General features: G+C 47.4%; 1 protein-coding gene and 1 pseudogene across 2 annotated transcripts in view; one reads left to right on the forward strand and one right to left on the reverse strand.

Moving 5' to 3' along the window:
* The window catches only part of DMC1 (DNA meiotic recombinase 1), a gene marked incomplete at its 3' end in the record, with an annotated part of 785,302 nt that overhangs the window by 435,871 nt on the left and 329,662 nt on the right, over nucleotides 1–19,769 (forward strand). The window lies entirely within an intron of this gene.
* LOC309561166 (zinc finger protein 862-like) lies at nucleotides 1,312–7,586 on the reverse strand (annotated as a pseudogene). Its single transcript has 2 exons — nucleotides 6,825–7,586; nucleotides 1,312–2,702 (listed from the first exon to the last, which is right to left on the reverse strand). The product of its transcript is annotated as a zinc finger protein 862-like (transcript).

Consider the following 19,769-nt stretch of genomic DNA (forward strand, 5'->3'; position numbering starts at 1 on the left):
GTTAAAGACATCCCCATGTTTCTGAACATGTCAGGATCTTACAAGTGTAAGCTTAGTAGATGTAAGGCCTGTTTGTTTATTGACCATGGGAAACAAATGTTCTTCCAGAAGAATGGAAGGTCCTTTAAAATCCAACAGTTCATCTGTTTCAGTACTCAGTTCGTAGTCTATGGTCTGAAGGGCCCATGTGTTCTGCTTTATGTAGGAAGGACAGTCCAAGCCATGTGTGCTAGGTTTGGTGAACACCGTCGCTATATAGAGCAGAAAAAAGATACATAGTGTTCCTCTGCATTTTAGTGAGGAGCATGGAGGCTGCACAGGAAGTGTGGAGTTGTTTGGTATGGAGGCCATACCAGTGTCTCTACCTGAGGGGGAGAGGTTTTCACGGTTGTGTAGGCTAGAGATGTCTCCATTGGGGTTGAATGAAGAACTAGAGGTCAGTATCCTCATCTGAAAATTATTGTATTTATAGATCCTCAATTAAAAATATATATATTTTTTTTTTGGTCATTACCTTCACACGTTAAAGTATTATAAATTCCTCGCCACTAAAAAAGGTTTTCAAAAGATCTTTTAACAAGTTTTAAACATGGTTTTAAAGTTATTAAATGTTTTTAAATGAATCTACCTATTAGGATAATTGATTGTATCTTTGACTGTAAGGTTTCTTTCCAGCCCTTTATACCCCCTTTCTGTGGTTAAACTCTCCCTGGCATGGCCCCTTAAAGAAGAGGGGCATAGGAGGGGTTACTTCTAATAAAAGGAGGTTGGGTATCAGTGTGGGCGTGACCCGAGGAAGGAGGCTCCATCTCCAAAATGTGTCATCATAGCAACCAAGTAAGAATGCAACATCGTCCCGCTCTTCACTCCCTTACCATCTACAGCCTTCCAGCAGGGCCGCTTGCCCATGCGCAGTGGCGGCCAGCCAGCTGGTTGGGGCGCAGGTGCACTGGGCTGAGAACTCCGGAACCTTATCGAGGAGAATTTGTGTCCCACCACCAGGCACATCAGGTGCGGCGATCGAGCTCTGTATCACTTGAAGGGGCGATCCAGGGGAGAGAGAGAAAAAAATGGAATCTATTGATGTATATCAGAGCTTGACAAACTTGTTTGGAATCTAGGAGTCAGCTAAAAAAGTTAGGAGCCAGTTTTTTTTTTTTTTTTTAACAACAAAGCTTTATTTTCAATGACGAAAACAACCGATCTTAAATTTAAACATAAAGACGACTAGAACCAAACATCAAAGGCATTTAGCTTTTGTGTAGATAATGAATATATTCTGATGTGACACACCAGCTGTTTAATGAAATGTCATTTTTTTTCACTTGGCTTTTTGTGGCCATGAATATGCCTTGTACTTTTGCAATTAAAGTACCAATGGTCAACAGCCTTTGCAGGATCAAAATCCTTCACTGATGGTCCATTCATGTTGGTCATCAACAAATCGCCTAAACTTTCTTGCTGCATTAAAGATCTGAACTTATTTTTTACAAAGTTCATTAAGCTGAATCCTCTCTCACAACATGCGGTTGAGACAGGCAACACAGACACTATAGACAACAAGTTTCCCAAAACTGGAAATCTGTCTGTGTTGGAGAGTGCCAAATCCAGAAGTTCACTCAGTTTCTTTCCTTTTCCAAGGACTTTAAATTCATATCACTCATTGTGGATTGCATGCATGCATTTATCATGCATTTCAGGCAGTGAGAGTTGTTTCTGGAAATGCTGAGCCAATGTTGTAATGTCATCAACACCATAGTCTTGTAGTGCTTTTCCTGATGGCCAGGCAAAGGTATCAAACACTGCAGTGGAACGTTCAATATTCCTTTGAATGAGAAATCGTTCTTCTAGATATTTTACACCATACTGAATCAATTTGTCCTTTTCCTGCTGGATCAAAGAAGTTGCAGTATTACTGAGTCAATGCAACTGTACATCTTGATACTGTCCTTTGAGTGATGTTCCAGTTAGAAATCTCTCCTCATACTGTTGTGGCACATCTTTGAGAGATTTTAAAGAAGAAATAGTGTTTTTCACATGCAACTCAATTGTGCTTAAGAAAAGCTCTTCCCTTTGACATAAAAGGGAGAGGTTCTTAATAATTTCTAGGTAGTCAAGCAGACAATGGAGCATGTGAACAAATTTAAAATCAGTTCGTTTTTTCAACAAACCATGTGCAACTGCAGAAGCAGTGTCTTTTTCTGCAGCAACACTTTCCAGGTGGACTGTCACACATTTCCAATCTTTGACAAGTGCAGAGAGAGCACTAACTTTGCTTGACACCCATCTTATGTTATGCAAGTACTGAAATTTCTGGATTTTTTAATGAAAACTTTCAGCTACCTGCTTTAGCTGTCGCATTCTCTTGGGTGAATGCTGGTAAAATTGGTACAGCTTCTTTAAAACAGAGTCAAGGTCATCAATGCATTTTCCCTCTTTCACAGAGCTTAATACACTTAAATTTAATCTGTTTAACACATTGAATGCCAATGACATGACTGATATTTTGACGTACTTTCTGTACCAGTCCATTTTCAGCTCCAATCATGCTTGCAGCACCATCTGTACCAATTCCAATCAGCTGGTTTGAAAAAGGCCAATCTAAAAGACCATGTGTCTTCAGCTCTTTAGTGATGGTTTCTAAGTACCCATCTGCCGTTGCCATTTCAAGAGGTAGGATTGATAGAAATACTTCTTTGATCCTAAGAAGTGATAAATATGGACGCCTGAAGTATTTAGAATGTCTATAGTACCGGCATCCCGAATGGATATGAAGTATAGGGAATTCAGGAATACCCAAGGCCAACCTCCTAATTGGTCAATGGGGGGTGGGGGGGGGGGGGAGGGAAAGGATAATGAGAGGGAAATGTGTGTGGGACTTTCAAGGTACCGTATTCAACAATAGACAATAGTAAAATCTACAATTTTTATTTGAAAAAACAAAATATTAAAATCACATGACAATAATGTGGATATGATCAGTGTTACCATGTACTCCGAATAATGTAATACATATACAGTATGAGTTTTGCAATCCTGGGGTAGATTTTCAAACTTCAAAAAATGTGCAACCTCGACATGTTTCGTGGTATACCCACTTCTTCAGGAGGATGTTACACACATTAATACTTGCATCTAGTGATAATAATATAATAATTAATGATAATATAAACAACAACAATATAGCATAAATAATACAAAGCAGATATGGGAGGAGCCATCTTACCCAGTATTAGGAGCACAGGTGGATCACAGATCAGAGGACCCAGCCATCATGTGCCTCTCACCGGCAGACATGGGGGACACTATATATAAATTGATTATAGAAGGTATGCATATTTTGTCAGCTGATGTACAATTTAGAAAGATTATCACCACCATCCCAAAGAAATGAGAAAAAGAAAGGAAGAAAGGTGAGGGGAAAAACGGAAATGAGGAAGGGAGGAAGGGAGGGGGGAGAAAAAAAGAAAAAGGGAGGGGAGGGGAAAAAGGGGAGGGAAAAGAAGGGGGAGAAAATGGGGAAAAAGTGGGGGGGGGGGAACAGGGAGAGGGGTGAAAACAAAAGAAGAGCAAGATGTAGGACAAGAAAAGGATGGGGGGATTTGATGGTGACCTGGATAGGTGACAAAATAAATAGATAAAAAGGAGAAGCCACCAATCACCCAGCGAGAAAGCACCATGGTGTTATACAGGTCATGTTTGTATATGTCTATAAATAGACAGAAAACATACCCCAAACAGCCCGAACGGAGCCACCCGCTGATGAGGTAGGTAAATAACACCAATCCAAACCGATTTCCAACCTGGACAAGGGCCCGAGAATGAGGGGTTGTGTAAGAGCACTGTATGGATAATATAGTGCTGATAATAATAGCTGTTATACCCCTCTTGATGGGAGGGATTCAAAAGATGATTTGCTTAGAACTCAGACCTGCTTCCCTAAGCCAGGGGGAGCTCAGGGGATAGCCAACCTAAAGAACATATAGCAGATATAAGAATAGCCTAGCCTTACAAATCCATGTATAAGGCCAAAAAATGGTACGACAATGTAATATTTTATCATCCAAGTTTGTCTTACCCTCTGGGGTCCTGAATTTGGTGTGTCCAGGTGGAAGGTGAGGAATAATAGCCATTGTTGGCGGCGGGCGCTATTTATGTGTCCGCCTGGCGGGCGAACGTCACCGCGCTCCAAAAGGGCGCGTGACGTCAGACCGCTCTGACCACCATAGGCCGCGCAGGCGCGAATGATCGCGCATGCGCGGTATCACCGTAAAATGACCGTGACACTGATTGGGCGTAATGTAACGCACCAAGACTATGGGGTCACATGTCCACCAGTGAGAGTTGGCCCCGCCCGCAGAAACGGATCCAGCCGAGGCTCCTAATGTGAGAGATGGAAACAGATAAAGCAAGGATTAAATATATAACAGAATAATGCTATGCCCCATAAAACAAATTATATAGATCTTTGACAAGTGGAGTATATCATATTATGCATATACATGTTATTACAATTAGCGCAATACAAAAAATATTCATAATAAAGAAGCACCATCTAGTGGTCATTTTTGATAATCGTTGTTTGGGTCTTCCAATGGGAAAGTGAATGGGATAAAAGGAAAGATAAAGAGAAAAAAAGGGGGGGGGGAGAGAAAGGTGTGAGGGAGGGAATGAAAAATGTAGGGTAAAAACATATATACAAATAAACGAAAAAATATATAAAGGGAGAATGAAAGGAAAGGAGAGAGTGAATCGGTCATAAAAATATATATCCGGATATCTGAGAGATGACATCCGAATATCGAAGAAATAATTCCTGGCATATATGGATAGTTACAGAAAGGGTTTGTAACTATTTACTTCATTTATCCCCGGGGGGACTACAGCATTTAGTCTCTCTATCCACCGGGTTTCGCACTGTAGTAGCTCCCTGTCCCAGTTGCCACCCCTGGGATTTTCAGGGATGACATCTAGGGCAAAGAACTTGACCACCTCAGGTTGGTGCTTCTTTATTATGAATATTTTTTGTATTGCGTTAATTGTAATAACATGTATATGCATAATATGATATACTCCACTTCTCAAAGATCTATATAATTTGTTTTATGGGGCATAGCATTATTCTGTTATATATTTAATCCTTGCTTTATCTGTTTCCATCTCTCACATTAGGAGCCTCGGCTGGATCCGTTTCTGCGGGCGGGGCCAACTCTCACTGGCGGACATGTGACCCCATAGTCTGGGGGCGTTACATTACGCCCAGTCAGTGTCACGGTCATTTTACGGTGATACCGCGCTTTCGCGATCATTCGCGCCTGCGCGGCCTATGGTGGTCAGAGCGGTCTGACGTCACGCCCCCTTTTGGAGCGCGATGACGTTCGCCCACTAGGTGGACACATAAAAAGACGCTATTATTCCTCACCTTCCACCTGGACACACCAAATTCAGGACCCCAGAGGGTAAGACAAACTTAGATGATAAAATATTACATTGTCGTACCATTTTTTGGCCTTATACATGGATATGTAAGGCTAGGCTATGCTTATATCTGCTATATGTTCTTTAGGTTGGCTATCCCCTGCGCTCCCCCTGGCTTAGGGAAGCAGGTCTGAGTTCTAAGCAAATCATCTTTCGAATCCCTACCATCAAGAGGGGTATAACAGCTATTATTATCAGCACTATATTATCCATACAGTGCTCTTACACAACCCCTCATTCTCGGGCCCTTGTCCAGGTTGGAAATCGGTTTGGATTGGTTTTATTTACCTACCTCATCAGCGGGTGGCTCCGTTCGGGCTGTTTGGGGTATGTTTTCTGTCTATTTATAGACATATACAAACATGACCTGTATAACACCATAGTGCTTTCTCGCTGGGTGATTGGTGGCTTCTCCTTTTTATCTATTTATTTTGTCACCTATCCAGGTCACCATCAAATCCCCCCATCCTTTTCTTGTCCTACATCTTGCTCTTCTTTTGTTTTCACCCCTCTCCCTGTCCCCCCCCCCTTTTTCCCCGTTTTCTCCCCCTTCTTTTCCCTCCCCTTTTTCCCCTTCCCCCCCTCCCCTCCCTTTTTCTTTTTTCTCCCCCCTCCCTTCCTCATTTCCCTTTTTCTCCTCACATTTCTTTTTCTCATTTCTTTGGGATGGTGGTGATAATCTTTCTAAATTGTACATCAGCTGACAAAATATGCATACCTTCTATAATCAATTTATATATAGTGTCCCCCATGTCTGCCGGTGAGAGGCACATGATGGCTGGGTCCTCTGATCTGTGATCCACCTGGGCTCCTAATACTGGGTAAGATGGCTCCTCCCATATCTGCTTTGTATTATTTATGCTATATTGTTGTTGTTTATATTATTTTTATTATTAATTATTATATTATTATCACTAGATGCAAGTATTAATGTGTGTAACATCCTCCTGAAGAAGTGGGTATACCACGAAACATGTCGAGGTTGCGCATCTTTTGAAGTTTGAAAATCCACCCCAGGATTGCAAAACTCATACTGTATATGTATTACATTATTCGGAGTACATGGTAACACTGATCATATCCACATTATTGTCATGTGATTTTAATATTCTGTTTTTTCAAATAAAAATTGTAGATTTTACTATTGTCTATTGTTGAATACGGTACCTTGAAAGTCCCAGACACATTTCCCTCTCATTATCCTTTCCCTTCCCCCCCCCGCATTGACCAATTGGGAGGTTGGCCTTGGGTATTCTTGAATTCCCTATACTTCATATCCATTCGGGATGCCGGTACTATAGACATTCTAAATACTTCAGGCGTCCATATTTATCACTTCTTTGATCCTATTGTTCTTGATGTATCTGACATATAATATTAATTCTTCTACTCCTCCTTTGTCAGTTGATCCATCTAGCATCAAACTAACATATTTCGCCTCCTTTAGCTCACAGATGAGTTCTTTCCGGATTACAGTTGCAATATGTGAGATGAATTCCTTGCATCTCGTGTCATTTGCATACTCCTCTCTCACAGCAACCCCTAGTTTCCCTGTTAGCTCTAACAAACCTTTAAAGTCTGTATATGGCTTGTTGCTTTTTGCAATATAATAGGCCACATTGAATAGAACTTTCATGTGGTTGAACATCCCTTGGTCCATTTTGTGAATGCATACAGCCAATGGCGTTGCTTCTGGAGCCAACAGGGCATGTTTGGCCTTCATACATTTTTCATGCTGGAGTGACTTTCCATGTTTCTTGAAGGTCTCCAGTTTAAATGGTCCTGAAAACCCTTTCACAATCTTGGATGTGTGGTCCGCAATGCCAGGGAAGGAGGCACAACACTCACATATGGCTATACCTGTGTTATAGTCATATTTAAGCCATGTGAGTTCTTTGCCTCAATCTTGCTTAAACTTCCTTCTGCCATCATTTTGAGGGTGACTTGTTGAAGGGGGACTCCTCTGCTGGTTGTTCTTCTCTTGTGCAGTTTGATTCTGCAATAACATTTTGCACTGCACTTTCTGAACAAGAAGTCTTTGCAAAGAAATTTGTCATTCGCAGTTGCTTGGTATCTTCTGGCGTCACGCCTTTTGCAGCACGTTTCATTTCTTCTGAATTCACAAAGATGTTTTTGTTGAAATCCCAATAAGTAAAATAGTCTACAAATTATGGTGTGTATATATACTGAAGTTATTTGCTTTTTTTTTTTTTATACTAGTAATGGCGGCGATCAGCAACTTAGAGCGGGACTGCAATAGTGCGGCATACAATATGACAATGACACTAGGAGGGAACTAACTGCCACTGACATCTAAAGTGACACTAATACAGTGACCAGTGATAATATACACTGTCACTGTACTAATGACACTGGGAAGGAAGGGGTTAACACCAGGGGCAATCAAAGGGTTAACTATGTTCCTAGTAGCATGTAAGTGTTTATTTTGTGGTGCTTTAACTAAGGAATGTGACTGTTTTTATTTCCTGCTTTGTAGGACACAAAACCAGCACATCCCGCTATTAATTTACCAATACAGGTCTCTCTCCTGTCATCCGCTCCACCAATTGGCAGGCCGCAGTGATAAATTATTGGCCGGGCCCCCTGATTGGCATGTGCTGGAGCTGGAAGTGCCAGATCGCTACTTGCCCACAGCAGGGCTAAATGTAAAAAACACCTGGCTGGTGCCCAGAACTGCATGTACTGGGCATTGGGTGATATAGTTTGCACAACCCTGTGAAAGGAATGGAAGGCACAGCACTTCGAGCCCCCAGCCACAAACCAAACACAGCAGAAGGCATGTGGACCATCCCCAGTAGGTCAGAGGCCCAAGGCAGAAAGGCAGCATCACAGCCTGTCCATCACTAGGCCATGTAAAGCCTTGTACACGCTATCATTATTTTTTTTTTTTTTCGTTCATCCCAACAGGTTTAAGGAAAAAAACTAACAGCTCAAGTCTGAGCCGCTGTACTAACAATCCGATGTTAGTACAGCGATCTCCCCTGCTGAGCTATTGTGTTCTGACAGGGGGACAGCCATTGGGTGAGAGTGCTGATTTTATAGCATACTCATCTGACAGAAGCCGGCCCAGCTGCCATACAAACGGGTCGAAATGGCGGCCAGTTTTTATTGAGCTGGCCGAGTTTGCCCAGCATTTGGCCCATGTGTACGGGGCTTGATGGTGTGATGTGCAGGGGCTCACTAGGGAAAAACAGTGCAGCAAGGTTGGGGTGATAGGAGATCCAGTGACCAAGAGTAACATATGCCACCTTAGGCCCCTTTCACACGGGCGCCTACGCTAAGCAGAATCCGCATGCTCAGTGGGGATCTCTCTGCTGATCCCCGCTGAGCAGGCGGATGACAGGTCCTGTCCGCTCTGCTATGCAGACACAGCCCATTCTCCTCTATGGGGCAATCAGATGGAAACGAACCGTCTGTTTCCATCCGATGCCATCCAATCCGATTCACTGGACAGATGGTAAATAGAACCACCATCTGTCTGTTTTTGGCGGACAGGATCAGATGGCGGCCGCTTGCCACTCCATAGAGACTGAAGGGTCCAATCAGGTCCACCTGAAAAAATGACAGACGGACCTGATCAGAAAGCCAGCGTGAAAGGGGCCATCGGCTGTGTGGCATGGCAGGGCAGGGAGATGATGAAAAATAATAATTTATTTATTTTTTTCCCATAAAAGATTCTTTTTGTGAATAAGGGATTATAATGCAAAACAAAAGATCAACACATTGCAAGGAGATTACAAAATGCAATTTTTAAAGTAAGGCCCCTTTCACACGGTCCGCATTCCGTTGCGGACCGTGCTCTGCTCAGCGGGGATCGATCCGCCGATCCAAGCTGAGCCGGCGGATGACAGCTCCCTCTCCGCGCTGCTCTCTATGGGGAATCGGGTGAGAGCGGACCGCCTGTCCGCTCTCATATGATCCCATCCAATCCGATCCCCAGGACGGATAGAAAATAGGGTTTCCATCCGTCCGGATTTCACGGACAGGATCGGATGCAGATGGCAGCGGGTGTCAGCGGACTTGTCACCACTGACATCCGCTGCTCCATAGGACTGAATGGGGCATCCTTTCAGATCCGCCTAAAAAACTGACAGGTGGATCTGATTGGAACGCCCATGTGAAAGAACCCTAAGGGCTCTTTCACACGGGCGTTCAGTATGTCCGTTTTTCATCCCATCCGTTTGCGGATGAAAAATGGACATAATGTATCGCTATGTAAATACGGATGTCATCGGATGATCATCCTCTGACATCCGTTTTTTGTCAGTTCAGTTCAGTTAAGTTTTTTTGCACGGAGGAGAACCCTATTTTTTCTTCCTTTCAAAAAACAGAACTGAAGCAAAAACGGATGTCAGTGGTGTCATCCGCAGACATCCGTATTTACATAGACATGCATTATGTCAGTTTTTCATCCGCAAACGGATGGGATGAAAAACGGACATACGGACCGGATGACACAAGTGTCATCCGTGTCCGTTACAAAAAAAAAAAAAAAAGGACCTGATCGGGCAAAAAAAAAGGAACGCCCGTGTGAAAGAGCCCTAACACTCTTTTACAGAAGTGCATAAATATGTAGAACACATTATCCTTGATCTTCCAGGAGAGAGCAGTGTAAAATGGGATTTAAAAATAAAATCAAATAATAACCACACTCCCGGCACACTTATTTTTAAGCAAAGGGTGCCAGATGAAGACTGCAAAAACTTCTGTCTCTCCACCTCTTGAGAAGGAGAAGGGTGGGCATTGAAAACAAGCAGTGGAAATTCCTTGCATTTACAATTATTACTTGTTGTAATACTCCCAGCCACCACAAGAGGCCGCCAGTTCCCCATTGGCAGCATCTCAGTGAAGAAGGCACAAAAGCCGGGGACTCAATTTTCAGATGATGCGGAGTTCGAGCGCTCGGGGGGGAGCAAAGCGACAGGACATCTCCTGCAGTGCACCCCAGGCGCCAGGTCGCTAATTCTAGTCGCAAATGCGACCTGGCACCCGGGGATTGTCAAACCCTGATGTATATGCTTTTATCACCTTGAAATATGTGAGTGCATCCACAGAAGTTTTGTCCATTGTCTTATTAAAACTTTATTAGGCGAGGGTGGCTGTGCACTAGTGTCTCCTTTTGTAATTTTTGTAAATATTCATTGTTCGCCACCCAGTGGAAACAAGGAGAGCTGCAACAACCTCACATTGGAAAAGTGTGTATTTTCAATTCTAAAAAGACCACCAGCCAGCCTTGGATTGTGCATCTGTTCAGCGCATGAACTGGTGAAATATTATTTTCACATATTAAAGACTACCTTTGTGAAAGTTTTGGTAGTGCAGACTGCTACAGAATGGGTTAAGTTACTTAAAAGTAACTTGGAGGCTGAACGGCTCCCCCCTGCGGTGTTGAAACTACAGGACCTGGTGTTCATGTGTGATACGTCCCTGGATTCAGCCCCGTTGGTGGCCAGGGCAACGGCAGTGTGGATTACTATTAGGCGCATGGTGTGGCTGAAAAGCTGGGCTGCGGACCAGGCTTCTAAAAAGGCCTTGACTGATCTTCCCTTTTTAGGGGAGAGGCTGTTTGGATCCTCTCTGGACGAGTTGATCAAAGGTATCACGGGGGGTAAGAGCACACCTCTTCCCCAATCCTCTAAGGGCAAGGAGCTACGTCCTAGGTGGGGGCCTTTCTTTAATGCTCATAAATGTCTTTTCTCTTACGTCCTCCGACAGTCGCCGCCACTTCATAATCTTCACTAATGGGGGTAATTGACCTTTGCTCCGCAGGAGTAGCTAGGCAACAAGATTTGTTAATATCAAAGCTTTTAGCATATCGCACCCCTAGGGGGTGGTCCCCTCAGTCAATACCTCCCTGCTTCCAGCATTCTCACTCAGTTTTCAATTGCCTAGCTTAGGAGTAGCTGGCTGATCCTGTGCTGGGGCTTTCAGTCTCAGCCTTCTATTCTCTTTTTGATTTTATTTTGAGTATTTTTCTCTTTCTTTTACTTAGCTGTTCTTTTCTCAGCATTAGTTTAGTTTCTTCGGATGAAGATGATCATGCAGAGCTGGGTCTCGGACTGGCCACCCTGGATCCAAGGGCTCAGGGCCAGGGGTTCCCCAGCCTGCCATCGAGCGTTCAGCTCAGGTTTCCCTGGCATATTGAACGACCCATCCCTGTTCGCTGCAGGGATGCTGCCTGTGAGGTGGCTACCTCACCGGATGCCATTTGCGGCTTCGCACCGCAGTTACACTGCGTCCTGGCTGCGACACTCCCTGTCCTCAGTACAGCGGTTTGGTCACTGGAGAAGGCTCCCCACGCCATCCGGAATGGTAAGTGCACTTCTATGTGGGGACCTGTCTGTTTTGGATGTCAGTCTGTGACTGTGTGACCCGCATGTCTGTGTATGTGCTGAGCTCCCTGTCAGATTCCTGTGTGGAATAGCTGCCTTTCTGTGGGCTGCGGGGGGGGGGGGGGGCTCTCCCCCTCTGCTGTGTGAGATGTATGGGGCAGACTGGGCTCAGACATGCTGTGCGGCTACCGCTAATGCGGCCCGCCATTTTTTTCGGCAAACCATGGTGACCGGCCCTGTGTGGTACAGCGCGGTATTTTGGCGCCAAACGCCGCCATTTTTGAGGCGATCGCTCATACAGCCACATGTCGGCGCCATTTTCTCATTGCCTACAATGCCTCAGCCGAGCGGCCATGTTTGTGAAGCCTGCATAGGCTTTATAGGGCGGTCAGTCATTGCATCACTTCCTTTTGCTCTGGAACAGCGATCGGTGGCAGCAGCCTGTGTGGTCTCTCCAGGTTTTTTACCTTCCTTATCCTGTATTTCCTTGCTCAGTGTTCCTTATCCCTGTGGGGGTCGGTACATACAGTAGTGTGCGGTGGGCTGCGCTCGCCGCGGTCTTAAAGGGGCAGTCCTTCATTTCAATTATACTGGGGCATGGATTCTCAGGATTGCAAGTTTCCTCCCACATTGGTGGGGGGCCAAGGGGCTGCTGCATCCCCCGAGAGGGCTGATCTGGCTGCTATTGTGGCGAACTTGGCTTCTCAGGTGCAGATGCTTATGGCTGATCGATCCGCAAAACGGCCCAGATTGTCTATTTCCCCTGATTCGGAGGGCGATGGGGCTGCTATGGCTGGGGTACCCTTCTCAGGGTCTCGCTCATCTCTGGACCTTGTGGGGTCTGAGGGGGAGGCTGAGGTAGAAGGAGTTGATAATTCTCCTCCTGGCTCGCCCGAAGAGCTTGCACTCATGGATGAGTTGGTTGCTTCTATCAAGGAAACACTGCGTTTGCAGGATGAACCATGTCCTCCTGCTTTGATGTCCTCTTATGGGACGCAAAGTAAGCGCAAAACAGCGCAGGTTTTTCCCTGCCCTGCGGAATTTCAACGCGCTGTTGATGAGCAATGGCGCAATTTAAAGAAGCCCTTTACTGTGCCAAGTAAGTTCAAGCTGCGTTATCCATTTACACCCACCACTGATGAGCGTTGGTGTGTGCCGCCTCAGGTGGATCACGCGGTGGCAGTTTTGAATAAATCTACTGCGATTCCTGCTGAGGATACCCCGGTGTTCCGGGACCCTACGGACAGGAGATTGGAGTCTCTTGCCCGTCATGCTTATACGGTTGCTGGTTCTATGCTGAAGCCTATTTTTGCTTCCATTATGGCAGCCCAGGCTATTGTGGATTGGACGCAGGTACTCAGGCGCACCCCGGTGGCTGACTCTGCTCTGCCGACAACGTTGGCTATGGTGGATCAAATTCATCAGGGTGTCATGTATTTGTGTGATGCGGACTTGGATTTAGTCCCTTTGGCTGCACGCCTCTCAAGTGCAGCGGTGTTGAACCGTCGCCTGATATGGCTGAAATGTTGGTCGGTTGACCAATCATCTCGCAAGACTTTAGCTAATTTACCCTACGCGGGATCTCGCCTTTTTGGCGAGTCTTTGGATTCTCTGATAAAGGGAATTTCCGGGGGTAAGAGCACTCTCTTACCCCACTCTCAGAAGAATAAGTCTGTTCGCGGTAAGAAGAATACCTCGTTTAGGCCCTCTCAGGGGTCCTTTCGTGCCTTTCGGTCGCAATACAAGGGCAAGCCCTTCAAGGGCCAAGGCTCCCAGAAGAAGCCGTGGGCTGGTAAGCAGAAGTCCGGCCAGTCCGGGTCCGCTGCCCATGCCTATTCGGCCTGAAGGGGCGCCCTCACCCGGTTCTGGGGTGGGGGGACGTTTGCTCGGTTTTCTTCAACCCTGGCTGGCCCGCATTCGGGACAGGTGGGTTCAGGAAATCGTTCGATCTGGATACAAGATCGAGTTTCTCTCTCGGCCGGCGAGCAGATTGTTCCCCTCAAATCTTCAGCTGTCTCCGGAGCGTTTGCAGGATCTGCACCTGGTGGTGCGGGCCCAAGGAGTGGTGGTTCCGGTGCCTCATCGGGACAGATTTCGGGGGTTCTACTCCAATCTGTTCACTGTGCCCAGAAAGGAGGGCAAGGTACGTCTTAAAAGCTCTGAACCGCTTGTGCGGGTTCGCAAGTTCCGCATGGAATCCCTGCGCTCGGTGGTGGCTGCCCTGGTTCCGGGGGAATTCATGGCCTCCATCGACTTGAAGGATGCGTACCTTCACATCCCCATTTTCGAGGGTCACGAGAGGTACCTTCGATTCGCCATTGCGGAGGATCATTACCAATTCGTGGCGTTACCCTTTCGGTCTCGCTTCGGCTCCGTGGGTTTTCACCAAGGTATTTGCACCGGTCCTGGCTTTATTGAGAGCCCAGGGCATCTCTGTCCTGGGGTATCTGGACGATATCTTGATTCGGTCTGCGACCAGTCAGGGCCTGGTGAACGACCTGGCCATCACGATGCAGACTCTGCAGGAGTTCGGTTGGACGATAAATTTTCCAAAATCAACGCTGTGTCCGTCAGTTCGTCTTTCCTACCTGGGGATGATCCTGGACTCTGTTCATGCGAAGGTCTTCCTGCCGGAAGACAAGCTCCGGACACTTCAGGACGAAGTCATGTCCCTCAGGGACACTCAGTGCTCGTCCCTCCGGACATGTATGAGGTGTCTGGGATTGATGGTCTCGGCTTTCAAGGCGATTCCCTTCGCCCAGTTTCACACGCGGGATCTTCAGGCGGAGATCCTGGCCAAGTGGGACGGGCGTCCGCAATCTCTGGATCTGCGGATTTCGTTGAGCCGCCTCACCCGAAGGGGTCTTTTGTGGTGGCTCCAGTCCCCGGCGGTGTCGGGGGGCAAGTCTTTTCGTCATTTGTCGTGGACGGTGATCACCACGGATACCAGCCTGTCGGGCTGGGGTGGTGTTCTGGGCGTTCTGTCCACCCAGGGAACTTGGTCGGAGGAGGAATCCTCCCTTCCGATCAACATTCTGGAATTGCGAGCGATAAATCTCTGCCTTCTACGTTGGTCGGAACAGCTTCAGGGCCGTCCGGTTCGGGTGCAGACGGACAATGCCACAGCGGTGGCCTACATCAACCACCAAGGGGGCACCAGGAGTGCCCGAGCGGCTCGGGAAGTAGCCGACATTCTGTCTTGGGCCGAGACGCACGTCCCGGCGATATCTGCAGTTCACATTCCGGGGGTGGAGAACTGGCAGGTGGATTATCTGAGTCACCAGGCCCTGGACCAGGGGGAATGGTCCCTTCATCAGGATGTCTTCCAGATGTTGTGCGCGAAGTGGGGTTCCCCAGATGTGGACCTGTTCGCGTCTCGTCTAAACAACAAGGTGGAAAGGTTCGTGGCAAGGACGCGCGATCCTCGGGCAGACGCCTCTGACGCGTTAGTGGCGCCCTGGCATCGGTATCGTCTGATGTATGCCTTTCCACCGATTCAGCTGCTGTCCAGGCTCCTTTGCAGGTTGGCCTCGGAACCGCACACGGTGATTCTGGTGCCGCCAGACTGGCCTCGCCGGTCTTGGTACGCAGACTTCGTGAATCTGTCGACGCTTCGTGGCGTCTGCCACTTCGAGAAGATCTTCTGTCTCAAGAACCGATATTCCATCCTGCTTTACTGTCGCTGGCTTTAACGGCCTGGCTGTTGAAAGCCAGGTCCTGAAGGATAGGGGTCTCTCCGTTGAGGTCATTCCCACCTTGATCAAGGCTAGAAAAGCCTCTTCAGGGAAGATTTACTACCATACTTGGAAAGCGTATTTTGCCTGGTGTGAGTCCAGGGGGTATTCCCCTCGTTCATATTCGGTGTCGAGGGTGTTGGCTTTCCTTCAAATGGGCGTGGACCAGCGTTTGGCGTTGGCCACGATTAAGGGTCAGATTTTTGCGCTGGCCGTTCTCTTTCAACGCCCTGTGGCGTCTAATTCTTTGGTTAGCACCTTTGTTCAAGGGGTGCGACACTTGGCCCCTCCTCGGAGGGACCCTGTACCTCCATGGGACTTGAACCTTGTTCTGTCCATGTTTCAGCATGCTCTCTTTGAAAAGATCAGGGAGATCTCGTTGTCTCTGTTGTCCAAGAAGGTTGCCTTTTTGGTGGCAATCACTTCGGCTCGCAGGGTGTCGGAGCTGGCGGCCTTGTCCTGCAGCTCTCCCTACTTGGTGATTCACTTGGATAAGGTGGTCTTACGACCTACTCCTTCTTTTCTTCCGAAGAGGTTCTCGGAATTTCACCTCAATGAGGACATTGTCTTGCCTTCGCTTTGCGCGAAGCCTAAGCATCCAAAGGAGGTGGCCTTGCATTCCTTGGATGTTGTTCGGGCGATCAGGGTTTACCTGTCATCGACAAAATCCTTTCGCAAGTCAGATTCTCTATTTGTCCTTCCAGAGGGTCCTCGGAACGGCATGGCGGCGTCGGCTGCAACCATTGCCAAATGGATCAGACAGACCATTGTGCAAGCCTATGCTTTGAAGGGGAAGGTTCCTCCTTTCCCTGTGAAGGCGCACTCTACCAGATCTCTGAGTACGTCTTGGGCCTATCGTCATCAGGCTTCTGTGGCCCAGGTGTGTAAGGCGGCGACTTGGTCGTCCATTCACACTTTCTCAAAATTTTACAAAGTGGATGTTCAGGCATCGGCAGATGCTTCCTTTGGCCGTAAAGTTCTTAGTGCGGCAGTGCCTTAGGGTCCCTTGTTTGGGTCCTAGGCTGTTGGGGTGTTTTACCCCTAGGTTACTTGTTCTTTCCTGGGTTGTTGCTCCTGTTGAGCACGTTTTTTCTATTGCCCAGTTGGTTCTCTTACTTTGGTAAGGTTCCTTTTCTCTGATGTGGGTACTGCGTTGCTTTAGGCGCGGCTGCGTTTTTTCCCACCCCTCATGTCTACACTGCTCTGGGACGTTCCCATTAGTGAAGATTATGAAGTGGCGGCGACTGTCGGAGGACGTAAGAGAAAACGTAATTTTTGTAAAATCTTACCGTAAAATTCCTTTCTCTGAGTCCTCCGACAGTCCCCGCCCCTCTTTTGGGGTTTGTTTATGTACTCTACTGCTATGCTACTGAAACTGAGTGAGAATGCTGGAAGCAGGGAGGTATTGACTGAGGGGACCACCCCCTAGGGGTGTGATATGCTAAAAGCTTTGATATTAACAAATCTTGTTGCCTAGCTACTCCTGCGGAGCAAAGGTCAATTACCCCCATTAGTGAAGATTATGAAGTGGCGGCGACTGTCGGAGGACTCAGAGAAAGGAATTTTACGGTAAGATTTTACAAAAATTCAGTTTTTCTCCAGTCGTCTGTCCAGGACAGCACAGGAGATATAGGCTCCACCTCCGGAGACAGGAAACACAAAGGATCAGGTGAATAAAGGGGCGGACACCCACCATCTTCCCCAGTCTTTTGTGTTTCCTCCCCGGAGGAGGAGACAGGTGTGGAGCTCTGCTGTACCTGTCTTGGTGAAGGAGGTCAGCGGTGGGGCCCCCCGGTGGTCGATGAGGCCGTGTCCCGTGCATCTCCTCCTGGAGCCCGGGGAGGGCTTTGTCTAAGGCCTGCTACGAGGGGGAGTCCGGCCGCCGTACCAAGGACTTCCGCATTCAGAGCAGGGGGATGCATGCGCAGGCCTTGAGTTCCGGCCTTTGGAGCGCATCGGAGGAGGGCGGGGCTTCCGGCGCATTCACTTCCGGTTCCGGCTCTCACAGCGGTGATGGCGGCGGAGCCATGGTGGTTTATTTGAACTGCTAAAGCTGCTCCAGGTCCACGAGGCTTCCCTGAGCAGGATGCTGCAGGAAGAAGAGGCCTCTCTCATAGAAACTGCAGGACACAGCGGTGGTGGCACCATCTCAGCCCAGGTAGGTGTCACAAGGGTAGGCTACCTACTAGTCTGGGAGAGGGGGGGGTGAGTACAGGGACCCTCAGAATGCTGTGATTCCCCTGTTTGTTTTTACTCCCCCCCTCAAAGCTGAGTCTGGGCTAATGAGCCTAGGAACTCTGGCTTAGCTTCTCTGGCAGGGGGAAGGGGTGGCTATTGTAGTTTATCCCCCTCCTTGTTTTTTTTCTGTAAGGGTCTCACTATTTCGTTGTTTTTTCCCCTCTTCTCGTCTTCAGGCTCAGCCCAAAGACACAGAGAAACCTTCAGGGAAGAAAAGATGCCCGGACTGTGCTGCTAAGTTTAAGGAGGGCTGGAGTAAACCCCTTTGTTAACCCTGTATAGACAAATTGGTCTATAAGGAGTCAACAGGGGCATGCAAGGATTTAATCGCAGGAGTCCAAAAGGAGATGAAAGCGATTAAATCTATGCTGTCTAACATAGAAACCCCCAAACAGCCAGCAGAAGCCCCCCTAGTTTCAGCCCCAGAGGAGGGTGTAGAAACAGAGGCAGAGGACTCAGATTCCCTTGAAGAGCTTAGTGAGGCAGCTTCTTCCAGGGAGGTCCTTGAGTTAGGGACTAAATCGCCTAGGTATAAGTTATCACTGGAGGAAGTTGATGCTTTACTAGGAGTGATTTATGAGACCTTAGAAATTAAGGAAGAGCAGGTCTCTCTGTCCCTACATGACAAAATGTACCAAACCCTGAAAGAAACTCAGTCTAGGGTGTTTCCCGGTACATGACACTTTGTCGGACTCCATTAAGAAGGAGTGGGTGGAGCCTGAGAAGAAGCTGTTTTTCCCAAAAAGTTTAAAGAGGAGGTTTCCCTTTAACGAGGATCCCACTTGCATTTGGAACAAGGTTCCCAAGCTGGATTCGGCCTTCTCAAAATGCGCCAAGTCTACAGACCTGGCCTTTGAGGATATGGGTGTCCTTAAAGAGCCTATGGACAAGAGAATAGAGGTTCTCCTTAAAAGGTCATGGGAGGCAGTTATGGCTAATCTAAAGCCAGCTATGGCCACAACAGTGGTGGCCAGAAATCTGGCTGGACCAACTTAAAGCCATCTGGAAGGAGGGACTTCCCGTAAAGAAATTCTGGATTCCCTTCCTATGCTGTCAAAAGCGGCCGGGTATATGGCAGAATCGGTCAAGTTGTCCGCCAGAACTGCAGCCCTGGTGAACTCTTCACGTAGGGCCTTGTGGTTGAAATCATGGTCAGGGGACTTAGCGTCCAAAACAAAGCTTTGTGGTATTCCCTTTGAAGGGGACCTCTTATTCGGTCCAGACCTAGAGAAGGTCCTGGACCGAACGGCTAATAGGAAGAAAGCTTTTCCGACAAAGCCCAAGAAAGCTCCAGAGCGACGTTTTTTTTCGTGCCCAAAGACCACAAGGGCAAGCTTCCAAAATGCCAGCCGCTAAAAAGCAGGGGGGGAGAGGACAACAAAAGAAGGGTATTCTCTTTTCCTCTCATAAAAAAAAAACCCTAAACCCCAATGACCGGGTCCCGGTGGGGGGAAGGTTGGGTCAATTCCTCCCACAGTGGGAAAGCGTGACCCAAAACAGGTTCATACTGAAGATTATCAGGGAAGGTTATCGGATTTAGTTCCAGGGTATTCCACCCGCAAGAACAGTTCTATCCTCCCCTCCCAGAGATCCCCTAAAGGCGTTGGCACTGCTGTCGCAAATTGGCGATCTTGTGGACCAGAGTTCTTGTTCCAGTGCCCCAAGAAGAAACAAATATGGGTTTCTACTCGCACGTCTTTGAGGTGAAGAAGCTGTCGGGGAATTTTCGGCTAATCCTGAACCTAAAACCTCTGAACAGATGGGTGACCTACAAGAAATTCCGGATGAAAACCATCTTTACGGTGAAAGCCATGCTCCCCCCTAATTGCTTTATGGCTTCCCTGGATCTAATGGAAGCCTATCTTCATATCCCGATTCACAAGAAGTCTCAAAAACTTTTAAGAATAGCGATAAGCTGGGGGAGTGCTGTTCGCCATCTGAATCCTTCTTCTCCCAGGATTTTCAC

Source organism: Pelophylax lessonae, assembly GCF_965119305.1.
Source record: "Pelophylax lessonae genome assembly, chromosome: 8".
NCBI classification, from domain to species: domain Eukaryota; kingdom Metazoa; phylum Chordata; class Amphibia; order Anura; family Ranidae; genus Pelophylax; species Pelophylax lessonae.